Genomic DNA, 14,100 nt, shown 5'->3' on the forward strand with positions numbered 1-14,100 from the left:
AGACTTTTAAAAAATCTGAGTTGCAAGGTCCCACTTGTCACCTGTCTGCTAAATGTTATAAAAAAAATTCGCCCCAAAATCACTATTCAGTGTTTCAAAATATTGAAATATAAAGTGGCAGGAAACATCTTTATATCATCCCATACACTAACGGGTGTTATATTAATCTCCTCAGGAGATAAATGATGATATTTCAGTCACATGGCGTGTGTCATGAGGTCGCCCACAAAGAGTGGTTCTGTTACATATTTTGGTTAATTTGCTGAGTTATTCCTGAATATTTTCAAAACCAAAGGAGCTATGTCAAAAAGTTTGGTATCAGTTTAAAGCTGAATCCACTGGCTAATAATCTATACAGTTTCATTGCTCTAGGATAAATAGAACTTGACTTACACATCTAAAAAGACGGAGCACCAGGGGTCACCTGTATAAAGTCAAAGGGAATTTTCAATATTTTGTGCTATTTGGGGTAAAACATTAAAATTTTGTGAAAACTTGACTTCCAACTACAAATTTGGTATCAAATAAAAGCTAGAATATTCTTCTTTACTGTTAATTGATTGAAACATAAGTTTGGCAATGTCATTGTCGTGTAAAAAAAACAAAAAAATTCAACACAATATAACACTTTGGCCTTACACCTTTGCTATTTCTGAGTACATATTTGGGTTCATTGAGCAATATCCTTCCAGAAAATATATGGGTCAATCCATGTCAAATCAACCAATGCTTGTCACCCGACCCTCTTCGATTTTCTTTAAACTCGCACCAAATGTTGCCCCAAGTGTCTGACGGAAAAATCTGAAATATTTTGCCCCAAGGTCAAATGGTTGCTAAGATACGGCCTCCCATAGCAACCAATGCGCACTCAAAGAAATTATTTTAAATAAAATTGCCTATTTTTGATTGACTACTGCAGCAAAGTTTGATTGATTACAGTCTTCATTTTAAGTAAATTGGAAGAACTTTTTGGTCTAAACATGCAGAGTATACTGTAGCGCGGACCTGTCAACCGGATTTCGCACACGAGGTCACCGAAAATGGCGTTAAGCATCCGTGTCAATGATTTCAGAAGCATGTTTGGAGGCTCATAAATCCAAAACTAAATTAACTTAGAACCAAATATTATGCACATTTATGGACTTTCATATACTCAACAGAATTACAAAAAATTGACCCAAGAGTGTGTGTCGTTTTCCTGTAGGGCGCCCTCAAAGTTGGATTTTTTTCAAAAGATGCCAAGTTCAAGGTCACGGATCACCTCCCGTCCCATCGAGGAGGGGGACCAATTTCTGTGTTTTGATAGACATTTACCCATATTTTCAAGTGTTACTTGAGAAATTTTGCTACCGGAATGTTTAGGGGCTGATTTGCGCATTCCAAAATGGTCGTAAACACCCTAAATTTGACGTTAATGACACATCCATGCTTTTCAACACTTTTCAAATTGTGATAACTCAAAGATGAAATGCCAAAAGACATTGATATTTTCTGTGATGATAGTCTGTAATTGGTATTAAAAGGATATATCTTCAGAAATAGTTTTTATTGTTGGTAATGACCTTGAAAACACACCTAAAATTCAATAAAAACAGTATATTGGCTAATTTTCCAGAATCATATGGCATTCAAATGGTGTTTACATTGACTTTCAAATGGATGTCATTTCAATACGAAGGGTGAGCTTAAGCCAAAACTTGAAAGACATGTTCAACTTTTGTTCTACTTTAAGCAACATAAAATATTTGAACTCAAAACTATATCATTTGACCTTGAAATTATTCCAAATATAGCTAATTATTGCTTCATAAGTAGCATATTCAAATCGCGCGAGTACATTGCACTTTGCAACACTATTCAAAATGGATTTTCTCAAAGAGAGAATACCTGATCAGGCTGATATTTGCAGTATTGGTAGTCTGTAATGAGTTCTTGGAGGATCTACAGATTAAGTACCTATTTTCTCATGACAATGGCCTTAAAAATACAGCTGAAAATCATGAAAATCAATAAATCATACAATTTTCATTAATAATCAAGTCTTTTTACCCACCTTTCATTGTGTGTTATTCCATCTTAGATTGTGAGCTCATGCTGATAATTGCAAATCATGTTCCACTTTTGGTCTACTTTAAGCTACATAAAATATTTGAACTCAAAACCTTATCATTCGACCTTGAAATTGTTCCAAATATAGCTATTATTTTGTGCTTCATAAGTAGCATATTCAAATCACACGTGTACTTTGCAACACATTTCAAAATGGATTTTCTCAAAGAGAGGATACCTGATCAGGCTGATATTTGCAGTATTAGTAGTCTGTAATGAGTTCTTGCAGGATCTACAGATCAAGGAACTATTATTTCATGACAATGACCTTGAAAATACAGCTGAAAATCATGAAAAATCAATAAATCAGACTGAACTCAAAACCATATCTTTTGACCTTGAAATCATTCCAAATATAGCTACATGTATTTGTTGCTTCATAAGTAGCATATATTCAAATCGTGCATGTACATTGTACTTAGCAACACATTTATATACTTGGAAATAATTTCAAGGTCAAATGATATGGTTTTGAGTTCAGTCTGATTTATTGATTTTTCATGATTTTCAGCTGTATTTTCAAGGTCATTGTCATGAAAGAATAGTTCCTTGATCTGTAGATACTCTGAGAACTCATTACAGACCACTAATACTGCAAATATCAGCCTGATCAGGTATTCTCTCTTTGAGAAAATCCAATTTGAAATGTGTTGCAAAGTACATGTGTGATTTGAATATGCTACTTATGAAGCAAAAATAGCTATATTTGGAACAATTTCAAGGTCGAATGATACGGTTTTGAGTTCAAATATTTTATGTAGCTTAAAGTAGATCAAAAGTGGAACATGATTTGCAATTATCAGCATGAGCTCACAATCTCAGATGGAATAACACACAATGAAAAGTGGGTAAAAAGACTTGATTACTAATGAAAATTGTATGATTTATTGATTTTCGTGATTTTCAGCTGTATTTTCAAGGTCATTGTCATGAGAGAATAGGTACTTAATCTGTAGATCCTCCAAGAACTCATTACAGACTACCAATACTGCAAATATCAGCCTGATCAGGTATTCTGTCTATGAGAAAATCCATTTTGAAATGTGTTGCAAAGTGCAATGTACTCGCGTGATATGAATATGCTACTTATGAAGCAAAAATTAGCTATATTTGGAATAATTTCAAGGTCAAATGATATAGTTTTGAGTTCAAATATTTTATGTTGCTTAAAGTAGAACAAAAGTTGAACATGTCTTTCAAGTTTTGGCTTAAGCTCACCCTTCGTATTGAAATGACACCCATTTGAAAGTCAATGTAAACACCATTTGAATGCCATATGATTCTGGAAAATTAGCCAATATACTGTTTTTATTGAATTTTAGGTGTGTTTTCAAGGTCATTACCAACAATAAAAACTATTTCTGAAGATATATCCTATTAATACCAATTACAGACTATCATCACAGAAAATATCAATGTCTTTTGGCATTTCATCTTTGAGTTATCACAATTTGAAAAGTGTTGAAAAGCATGGATGTGTCATTAACGTCAAATTTAGGGTGTTTACGACCATTTTGGAATGCGCAAATCAGCCCCTAAACATTCCGGTAGCAAAATTTCTCAAGTAACACTTGAAAATATGGGTAAATGTCTATCAAAACACAGAAATTGGTCCCCCTCCTCGATGGGACGGGAGGTGATCCGTGACCTTGAACTTGGCATCTTTTGAAAAAAATCCAACTTTGAGGGCGCCCTACAGGAAAACGACACACACTCTTGGGTCAATTTTTTGTAATTCTGTTGAGTATATGAAAGTCCATAAATGTGCATAATATTTGGTTCTAAATTAATTTAGTTTTGGATTTATGAGCCTCCAAACATGCTTCTGAAATCATTGACACGGATGCTTAACGCCATTTTCGGTGACCTCGTGTGCGAAATCCGGTTGACAGGTCCGCGCTACAGTATACTCTGCATGTTTAGACCAAAAAGTTCTTCCAATTTACTTAAAATGAAGACTGTAATCGATCAAACTTTGCTGCAGTAGTCAATAAAAAATAGGCAATTTTATTTAAAATAATAAGTGCGCATTGGTTGCTATGGGAGGCCGTATCTTAGCAACCATTTGACCTTGGGGCAAAATATTTCAGATTTTTCCATCAGACACTTGGGGCAACATTTGGTGCGAGTTAAAAAAAAATTGAAGAGGGTCGGGTGACAAATTGTCTGAAAATTGGTTGATTTGACGTGGATTAACCCATATACTTTTACTATCATCAGGTGTAAGTGAGAGACTTATGAAGTTAAAAGGTGATGCAAAAGCGAAAATCACCATGAAATGCAAAAGTAGGAGACCTCATGACACATGACCATATATTGATAGTGTCTGCACAAATTTGTTTTCATTTTTCTTTAGTGTATTATTTCATACATGTGAACAATATTAAATAAAATATGAATCAAAATTCAGTATCTATTAAATAAAGACTATTGTAATGTTAACCCATAATCTTTGGACGAGTGAACCTTTTGATAAATTTGGAATAACAAAGCTTCATAATGACAAGTTGTAATTGAATATACATTCTGCCTACAACAGTACAACTATTGATCAAATGTTACAATTCAACTAAAAAAACAATTATTCAAATATCCTGTATCTTCACACTGTTACTTTATTACACCTGTACATACAGATATGAAGATACTGTAATAAATAATTTCCTCAAGTCTTATAGAGATATGATGCTACAGAGCTCAGCAACATTTTCAATAGTATTCAGATATGGAGAAACAGATCATACCACTAACGCAAAGAAACTAATAAAAGGGTTCAAATTTGGATGGAAAACTCATGACATAATACTTCTGTTCTGATGTAATTAATCTTGTGATAATCATGTAATTATAATGAATTCATTCTTTCATTATGCATCATGATGATTTTTGGTAGTTTTTTAATGCGCACAATTCTAAGTATATTGTTTGGTCAGAAAATTGATATCACCATCAAAAGGGGGGGGGGGGGGCACATATCCCTCTGCAGAATTTCTTTAATGCCTTGTATCCCATTCATTTTATACACAAAAAATGTTGCTGAGCTTTGCCACGTCACGTCTGAAAAGACCTCTACTGTCTTGATGCATACATGAACCAGCATGTGCAAACTAATGTAGGGTAATGAGTCTATAAGTAATACCCCAGTCATAACCTTGTTAATTTTCAAGCAAAATAGGACTGTCAAACAACCAATGAATATAACATCAAAAGCAAAGCCAAACTTGCATGGGGATAATATACCTGAAAAATAACAAGACTCCTGTTTTTCACAAGATACTCGTTATCATGGGAGCGTTGTGGCCCAGTGAATTAGTCTCCAGACTCTGAAACAGAGGGTCGTGGGTTCGAATCCCAACCATGGCGTAATTTCCTTTAATGTGCTGCACTCAACCCAGGTGACGTAAATGGGTACCTGGCAGGAATTTATTCCTTGAAACACAGCACGCGTAACAGCTGCACTGCTAAAGCCAGGGTAATTATGCTGCATATACTGTAGAGCGCTTAGAGACTTCTAACAAAGTAAGTGTTAAGCGTTATATAAGCAAGTATGATCATCATTTAGGGGAGATATTACTGAAGTATAATATCCAAAATGGCAAAAACTTGGAGACTGTTTCACAGAGAGCCAAGTGTGACTTAGGATTGCACTTGAATTCTTATATCCTTGTCATAAACCTATCCTCCAATTAGCCGCCTAAGAGTAATGCGGATAATTTGATAAAAATTGCATTCATAAACTCTGAAAATAAGCCGCATTATTTTTACGAGCGCCCGTCCTGAAAAAGGCGGATAATCGCCATGACAACTGGACACGCCCCCTCCGATGCGGTTGTGTTGGAAAAGGGTGACCTTGTGACCGCACCATGGCAATTATCCGCATTATTTGGAAATGCGTTCATAAACTCAAAACCTTATCCTGATGCCGCTATTATGCGGAAAATAGCAGCATCAGAGTAATGCGGATAACTCTTGTCCTCCTCCAATTTTACGACCAAATTATGCTGCTATTAGCCGCCTAATTCATTTTAATTGGGTTTATGAAAGGGGTATTAGTTGTAAACATTATTTAACACATCATCACATCGGCCAACTAATGTTCATAAGACACATGCTAATGTGATTACCATAGTGAACATTATTAATCTTAATACTGTCACAATCAATCTCTTTGTGAAAACAACCCTGATAATTCATGGCCAAATTATGACTGGGGTGGAAGTTCAACAGTGACTACGGGAATAAATATAGAAGTACCAACTATACTGACTTACTGTGTTAAATTTTTAAATACACTGAACATAACTTTTATACAACTTTCATACAATGGTAGAATAGCGGCTTGACCTTAGTCAGGTGTGTCAATTGATATAACAGGCATAACAATTTTATAATCTAGCATAGCTTGTTTGGAATGTGTATAGATATCTCTCTCGATTTCCTCCTCCTCCGGCACCTGGTCACCTCTATGGATGTTGATTTCAATGTTGCCATACTCTTGAAGGAACGGACAGGTTCCAAGCAGAAAAGAGCAGAAATCTTTCCTGATACCAAACCACCCTGTGTCAGGATGAAAAATATTACAGTGAAAAAAATATTAATAGGCATTTATATAACGCCATCTATCTAGATATATTCTATTCCGAGGCGCACAAGAAAAGAAAGAATGAGAAAGTTTGGATGAGTGTCAAAGTGCCATTAACTTATACTGTTAGAAAAGATAAGACTTCAGTTTAGATTTGAAGGTCTCCAGTGATGGTTTAATTCTTAAATTTAACGGCAAATTATTCCAGATAGGTGTTGAGGCAGAGAAAGCTAGCGCACCATATGCTACACGTGTCTTCGGATGGAAGTTGGGAGACTTAAGAAGTTGCTGGTGTGATGATCTCAGGCTACGAGCTGGTGTATAAGGCATGACAAGGTCTTGTAGATATTTTGGTGCCAAACCATTTAACACTTTCCAAGAGAGAAGAAGTATTTTAAATTCTATACGCTTCTGGATTGGCAACCAATGTAACTTTTGGAGAATTGGTGAGATGTGTTGATATTTTGATGTACCAGTTAAAACCCTGGCAGCTGTATTCTGAGCATACTGAAATTTATTAATATTGCATGAGGCTATATGAAAAAGAAGAGCATTTCCAACATCTAATCGAGATAGTACAAATGAGTGTATAAGCATACATGTAGCTGCAGAATACAGTGAATTGAAAGTACTTCATGGGCTCAAAATTTCATGGTGGCTTTAATTTTTGTATGTCCTTCTTTGTCACAATGCGACTGTAAGTCTATTTAGTGTTAACCCCTAGTAACCATTCAGCTTGTATATAATAAAAGGAATTTGGGTGGTTGACTCTTGTCATAGTCCCAGAGTCAATCAACTGTATCTTTAAGTAAGTGATCAAACCCGCTGGGGTGTAAGGATTAGAATTTTACTTTGACTTCTTGACAATCTTAGGTCATGAGCATTGGGTCATTTAACTTGATATATTTAGTTAAGTTCAATGGGGCTCTAAAATTCTATAGATGTTTGTTTTTATGTATGAGAGGAAGAGATTGTTGAGAATGTTTGAGATGGGAGTTTTGAATAGGTGAAATTAAAGCTTGGATAGTTAAGTAGTTTTAATTGGATATGTTCAGCGTGGAAGAGTAAAGCAGAGGAATATTGAGAATGTTAATGACTTTGTCTTTGTGAGAGTCAAGATGGAGTGGTGTTTGAGTAAAAGCAAATCAGAAATCGTTTGATTCTCGGGAGAGGAAGACCCTTCCACATTTGGTCTTAACTCAGAGTGTGAGGGTGTGGTTCTCGTAGGCCATTACTTTGGGTGTATGTTGCAGGCTGTGTAGTGCAGGCACAGCGGAGTCTTAATCCCCATCGTTGGCAGGCTGGATCCAGGCAGCACAGGCCAGGTAAAGCCACCACATCTGCCCTCATCTCACCAGGCACGACTGTTCCAAAGAACTGTAAGTTCACTATTTTATTGGTATAATTAATTATTGTAATTAAAAGCAAAACTTAGTGTTTTCAAAGAAAACAGAAATTCAGTAATTATTTTGCTTATGATTAATGTTGGAGTATTGAACACTTAAGTGCAAAGAATATTAAATGCTTTGTTGTATTGTATAGTAAATCATATTTCATAGATGAAAACTTTGTGAAACCAACTAAACATGAAGTGATGATATAAAGATGAAGTAATTAAATGTTACTAAATGAGATATTTTATTATGGAAGAATTGTTGGTTTATACGCTCAATGGCAATGACGATTCCCATATATTCTAAACTGATAGTTATGTGATATATGGCTTGTGAACTGAACAAGAGTAATAGCCAGGATCAGTGTATTGATGTTGTATATGATATAGTTGATGTAAATATTCATTGAACTGAGAAGTTATACTTCTATGAGAAGAGAGATTTCCTTTTGCTATTTAGGGATAAAAGATACCGTAGTTTGTTTTTACATTATTTTCCGTAAGTAGTTCAGTGAATTCAAGCTAGTATATTGTAACTGACTTGTGAACATTTATAGTGTTATTACTGGACCTTGTCTATTAGGAGATGGTTATTTATTTACTCTCTTTAGGGACGAGCTGGGCTCGTACTTCATCCTTGAACTCAGAGTTTGTGACTTGTGATTCATCGTAGCAATCTTCGTACTGTGGCTCTCAGCCCTCATCATTTCGTCCGCGAATCTGGACTGGCTTTTCGTCGAGAGTTCGCTCGCTTTACTTCGCGCCGTCGAAGCCACCGCTGTTCGCTCTTAGACGACTATATTCATCGGACCAACGATAGTCATTGACGATGTCGAAGGGGTCCTTATTCTGAACTATTTAAATTATAAACAGATTCGATATACTACGGTCCAGTGTAGGTATTCATCCAAGTATAAACCCTCGTTTGATGAAACTTAATTGGTGGAATTAATAACCAAAAATTTTGTCACGTTTGGATGCCAAATTATTAGGCCTTGATTAAATATAAATAAATCACTCTCATTAGATACATATTGCAACATATTCAGTATAGGTTAATTCATGCTGATGTTAACTGCTGAATACAGTTTGATGTTATGTTGATATGCATGTGATTCATGATTTAATTCTGATTATTCAATTTCTTTAACTATATGTACATTTATAGAGCTGGTCGCTCTGAATTAGATTTATGTTACATATAGATATTGAATGATTGTGTGATTATTGCAAGTGGTAACTACTTTCGTTTCAAGCAGAACCAAATCTATTACCAGACTGGGAATTTCAGTCCCAAGATCTGACATTTTGGCGACCACGAAGGGACTCTCTTGTCCATTTGATAGGTTAGGTTAATAATGAAGTGATTGTTATCATTGATTGTAATTATACTTGTATGTAGATCTGATAATGATATTTTGATCTCTTTTCCATTTGGTTGTTTTTACAAAGTTTGTTGTAGGTCCAAGGTTGTGGAAGACAGTGGTGCATGTGGAGGTCAGGGCAAGGAGGCTTTACTGCGTGTACGCCTGTACGTGCCAGTGCTGTGTGCATCGAGACTTCATTGCGCTGCGTAAACTGTCTGCATATGGTAAGTTTGTAACTAAACCTGTGGAGTGGCCTACAGTATGGAGAGAGACAAGTTCATTGCACAAGGAGAGAAGTTTGGTTTAGAGGGTGATAAATTGAGAGCATATGTTGATGAATGTGTGCGAGAAGCTAGAGATGAAAGAGCAGCAGCAAGGAGTGCTGAGGTTGCAGCTAGGAATGCCGAGGATGAAGCTAGGAAAAAAGAATCAGAGTTATTAGATAAACAGATTAAACTTGAAGAGTTAAGGAAAAATAATGGGACAGAAAATGTTTCACGTGCAGGGCATTCACATAAGCCTAGTATTCCGCCCCTCCCTGTTTTTCAAGAAGGAAAGGATGACTTAGATAGTTATTTGTCTAGATTTGAGAAACACGCCATAATTGTGGGTTGGGATAGGTCAGTATGGGCACCTGCATTGTGTGCGTTGATGTCAGGTAAGGCTCTTGATATAATTTCAAGACTTACAGTGTCCCAGGCTCAGGAGTATGAAACAGTAAAATCCTCACTTCTTAAAGGGTATGATCTTACAGAAGAAGGGTATAGGACTAAGTTCAGGTATGCTAAACTCAATAATGGTGAGACCTATGTGCAGTACGCTTGCAGGATTGAGAAGTATCTCAATCATTGGATCGAGCTAAGCTCTTATGATGACAATATGGAAGGTCTGAAGAGTTTGCTCATCCAGGAGCAAGTATATAATTCATGTGGAAAAGAATTATTGATGTTCATCAAGGAACGTCACCCCTGTAATCTGTCGGAAGTTCTAAATCTAGCTGATCAATTCAATGAAGCCCATGCAGATATGAGAATAAGGAGAATGAATAAAGCCCATCAGTCCAGTTCTAAAAATGTAAATCCTAATGTGAATAAGAGTAATAACAATGCAATTAGTCACACTAAGTCTGAAAAACCGGGTAAGTCCAAATTTGATGACAAGAAGTGTTTCAATTGTAATAAATTTGGACATATCTCTTTTAATTGTCCAAACAAGAAAGGTCGTCGAGAGATGGGAGCCAGTGTTGTCGCAGGCAGGTCAGCAGAAGACACATCAGCTGGAGATGATGCTGCAGCAGGACCTACCGACACTAGAGAGATGGCCGGACACTTCAACCACAAGAGTTTGAGTCTAATCGTGCAGGAGAATCTCACAGAAGATGGAAGCGGAGTGAAGTTGGCATCTGGTGACACTCTACCGGTACTATCGGCAGTGGCGAGTGGATCAGAAGTGGAGATGCCAGTCGTCGATGGATTGGTGAATGGGAAGCCCGTGGATGTTCTTCGCGACAGTGGTTGCACAACAGTCATCGTCCGATATGAGTTGGTGCGTGAAGAGCAGTTCTTTGGAGATAGGCTGACGTGTTTGCTCGTCGACCGGACGCTGAGAAACTTCCGACGTGCCAAAATCGACATAGATACTCCATACTTCAAGGGTAAGGTAGAAGCACTATGTGTACCAACCCCTGTTTATGATCTTGTATTAGGTAATATTCCAGGAGCGAGGCAACCAGCCGATCCAGACGGAGACTGGACGCCAGGAGATCATCAAGGCAGTGCAGTGGAGACAAGAGGGCAGAAGCGGCAGGCGGGACGGACAAGGCCTCCTCTTCCTGTACCCAAGCCACTAGAAGACATTGTGTCAGTGGATAATCTCATCCAGGCCCAGAAGGAAGACAGCTCGTTGGATGCCTCTAGGAAAGCCGCTGAGAAAGGAGAAAAGAAGATAAGTAAGGGTGGAAATTCATCTTGCTTTTTCTTTAAGAAGGATGTACTCTATAGGGAATACATGGATGCAACCCCAGGGTCAGATGTTCTGTTACAAGTTGTCGTGCCCACCAAGTTCAGAAATCAAGTCTTAAAACTGGCTCATGAGTCGATTCTAGGTGGTCATCTAGGGAATAAGAAGACCTGTGAAAAGATCTTGATGCATTTCTTCTGGCCAGGTATGCATGCAGATGTAGTCCGGTATTGTCGGTCATGTGGGCCATGTCAACGTACTTCGCCGAAGGGAAAGGTCACGAAGGTACCTCTGGGATCAACCCCTCTCATCGATGAACCTTTCAGACGTGTGGCGATGGACTTGGTTGGACCGATAGAGCCGGCTAGTAGTAAAGGTAACCGATTCATACTAACTGTTGTAGATTATGCTACTCGTTACCCAGAAGCAGTAGCGCTTCGCCGTATTGACGCACAGACGGTTGCGGAGGCACTGATGGACATCTACTCCAGGGTAGGGATACCACGAGAGGTGTTGACAGACCGTGGCAGCCAATTCACATCAGAGCTGATGAAGGAAGTGAGTCGTCTACTCTCCATCCGGCAGATGACTACTACACCCTATCATCCTGCTTGCAATGGGCTAGTTGAACGCTTCAATGGTACCTTGAAGTCCATGCTCCGCAAAATGTGTGAAGAAAGACCCAAGGATTGGGAAAGGTATCTTAACCCCCTCTTGTTTGCTTACAGAGATTCAGTGCAGGAGAGCACAGGCTTCTCACCCTTTGAACTCCTGTATGGGAGAGCAGTTCGAGGCCCTCTTGCTATTCTTCAAGAGCTCTGGACGGGTGAGGTTGATGAGCCAGATACCAAGACTACTTACCAATACGTACTGGATCTGAAGGAGAGGCTGGAGTCGACGTGTCAACTTGCCCAGCAGAATCTCAGCAAATCAGCAGAGACATACAGAAGACAGTACAACAAGAAAGCCAAGGAGCGAAAATTTGAAGTCGACGACGAAGTTCTTCTTCTACTTCCAAGCGACAACAACAAGTTGTTGATGCACTGGAAAGGACCTTTCAAGGTGGTGCAGAAGGTAGGACCTCTCGACTACAAAATCGATTTGGACGGGAAGACGAAGACATTTCACGCAAACCTTCTGAAGAAATATTACAGGAGAGAAGAGGTAAGTGCGGGAGTGTTTGATGTTGTTTGTGTCTCTGTAGTGGACGAGGACGTATCCCAGGATTGTGAAGGAGAGAGTGAAGATGTGGACCCTTCGGTAAGAAAAGACATTCTTCATCTCCCTAATCTTAACCCTACAGAATCACTCAACGATGTGCAAATCAGTCCACAACTGGATGATCACCAGCAAGAGAAAGTCAACTCTCTTTTACATGAGTATGAAGAAGTCTTGACAGATATGCCGGGATCGACAAACCTAGGTAAGCACGACATTAAACTTGTCACTAAGGAGCCCATTAAGAGTAAGCCGTATCCATTGCCACATGCTCTGCGAGGTAAGGTGAACGAAGAGGTTCAAAAGATGATGGATTTAGGGATAGTGGAACCGTCCAATTCCCCTTACGCATCCCCTGTTGTTATGGTAAAAAAGAAAGATGGGTCTATTAGGTTTTGTTGTGATTATCGCAAATTAAACCAAGTCACCATAACTGATGCAGAACCAATTCCCGATCAGGAAGAAATATTTGCTAAATTGTCTAGGGCCAAGTATTTCACTAAAATTGATTTAACCAAAGGTTATTGGCAGGTACCCCTAACAGAAGAAGCCAAGGAGTTGACGGCATTTGTGACACCAGAAGGTTTGTACCAATTTCGAAGCATGCCTTTTGGGCTAGTTAACGCTCCAGCAAGTTTTAGTCGGATTATGAGAGATCTACTCCGTGGATTGAAGTATGTAGACAACTTCATTGATGATATTTTGATTCACACGGTAAGTTTTGAGGAACATTTGGATACCCTCCGGGAGGTATTCGAGAGACTGAAGAAGGCCAACTTGACGGCCAGACCAACGAAGTGTACAATCGGATGTGTAAGTATCGAATTTCTTGGTCATCGAGTAGGTCAAGGAGAGCTTCGGCCAGTGCAAGACAAAGTCAAAGCAGTGCAAGAAGCTCAAAGACCGAAGACCAAAAAGCAACTTCGATCCTTTCTAGGTCTTGTAGGTTATTACAGGCGATTCATTCCGAATTTTGCAGCCATAGCAGTACCCTTGACTGATCGAACGAAGAAGGGGGAACCACTTCTCGTGAAATGGGGAGATGCAGAAGAGGCAGCCTTCAATACCTTGAAGACGAAGCTCGCTAGAGAACCCATCCTCCATCTTCCAGACCTAGATCACCCTTTCATCTTGAGGACCGATGCTTCAGATAATGGCCTCGGGGCAATCTTGCTTCAGGAAACGGAAGGTAAGAAGTTTCCGATCGCCTATGCCAGCAAGAAGCTACTTCCAAGAGAGCAAGGCTACTCAGTCATGGAACGTGAGTGCTTAGCGGGTGTATGTTGCAGGCTGTGTAGTGCAGGCACAGCGGAGTCTTAATCCCCATCGTTGGCAGGCTGGATCCAGGCAGCACAGGCCAGGTAAAGCCACCACATCTGCCCTCATCTCACCAGGCACGACTGTTCCAAAGAACTGTAAGTTCACTATTTTATTGGTATAATTAATTATTGTAATTAAAAGCAAAACTTAGT

The sequence above is a fragment of the Lytechinus variegatus genome, chromosome 1 (genome assembly GCF_018143015.1).
Source record: "Lytechinus variegatus isolate NC3 chromosome 1, Lvar_3.0, whole genome shotgun sequence".
NCBI classification, from domain to species: Eukaryota; Metazoa; Echinodermata; class Echinoidea; order Temnopleuroida; family Toxopneustidae; genus Lytechinus; species Lytechinus variegatus.